The sequence below is a fragment of the Chiloscyllium punctatum genome, chromosome 18 (assembly GCF_047496795.1).
Source record: "Chiloscyllium punctatum isolate Juve2018m chromosome 18, sChiPun1.3, whole genome shotgun sequence".
Classification (NCBI taxonomy): domain Eukaryota; kingdom Metazoa; phylum Chordata; class Chondrichthyes; order Orectolobiformes; family Hemiscylliidae; genus Chiloscyllium; species Chiloscyllium punctatum.
The window spans coordinates 21,364,858-21,366,274 of record NC_092756.1 but is presented as its reverse complement, the minus strand read 5'-3'; the positions used below and the strand labels follow the sequence as shown (position 1 = coordinate 21,366,274).

At 43.0% G+C, this 1,417-nt stretch overlaps 1 non-coding gene across 1 annotated transcript; it reads right to left on the bottom strand.

Annotated features, from left to right (window-relative positions):
• Positions 1 to 1,079: 1,079 nt before the first annotated feature.
• Positions 1,080 to 1,161, bottom strand: trnas-gcu (transfer RNA serine (anticodon GCU)). The gene has a single exon. It is a non-coding gene; the product is annotated as a tRNA-Ser (tRNA).
• Between the last annotated feature and the right edge of the window lie 256 nt (positions 1,162 to 1,417).

Here is a 1,417-nt window from a genome sequence, read left to right as displayed (position 1 = left end):
TCCCTAAACTTACAAACTGTACCTCTGTTGCTGATATCCAAATCATTTATGTAAATTATAAAAACTCGAGGACGCAGCACCGATCCTTGTGGAACTCCACTGGTCACAGGCCTCCAGTCTGAAAAACAACCCTCCACTGCCACCCTCAGTCGTCGACCTTCGAGCCAGTTCTGTATCTAAATGCTGGTTCTCCCTTTATTCCATGAGATCTAACCTTCCTAAGCAGTCGTCCATGAAGTCCAAATAAATCACATCTACTACTCTGCCCTCATCAATCTTCTTTGTTACTTCTTCAAAAAACTCAATCAAGTTTGTGAGACATGATTTCCCACGAAAGCCATGTTAGGTATTAGAACGAAACGTCTGTTAATGACTTTCGTTTAAAGACACATTAGATGTTTATGCTGCATTAATCTGTGGTTATTGATGCACAGTTTATGTTCACTTCCTGCAATTTACATGCTGATTTCTCCAGTTGTTCATAGTTCAGTGTGATGCATCCAGTGTGTGCACAACGAGAGGGAGCTTGCTTCCCACATCTCGTATTTATCTGTGTCTTATATCCAGTATTCATCAATGGTGAGAGCAAGGGGGGAAGGGCGAGACCAATGTGTAAGTCTATCCGTGCCAATGCATGGTACCCACATCGGCAATTCTCTACTGTGCATTCACAGCCAGTTTTCTGTGCCGCTACACCCACCCCCTGCACCTTTTGAAATATCTCTATTATTTTGTTTTGTCTCTCTGTGCTCTAACCAGCAAGATGAATCACATCTACCCAACCCTCTCCAGATTTCATGTGATAAAACACTCAGTAAGAATCCCATTGCATTAAACATGCACATCGCATCTCTCGTTATTTCGTTTCCCTGGATCTCTTTCATAAGATTAACGTTCACAGCAACTTTACTTGGAAAAGAAAATCGCGTTCCTTTTCATTATCCCAATTCAGTTAACATTTCGTTAAGTTAGGCATCGGTCTCAAATTATTCTTTGAAGTTTTATAATATGGTCGATACAGATTAACTGACCATTGGAGTTCCAATTTCAATAAGACAGCTGTGATAATCCAAAAACAGCGACGAGAGTGGGATTCGAACCCACGCGTGCAGAACACAATAGATTAGCAGTCTATCGCCTTAACCTCTCGGCCACCTAGTCGCATATGCATTGCAGGGTAGAACATAATCTTCCAGACGATCACAATCTCATCATCTCTGGGGAATCTCCCATTCACAGCCTCCAACCTCATTGTCCATTAACCCCACACTGCCCGATTCTCCCTCCTTCCTAAGATCTGCTGTCTCTGCCTGCGCCTGTTTAACCCGACTCATCTCTTCCTACCTCAACACCTTCCTGTCTCCCCAGTCCAGGAAATTCTCACCTACGTTTGTGACACCACCTATGCACTTTATCT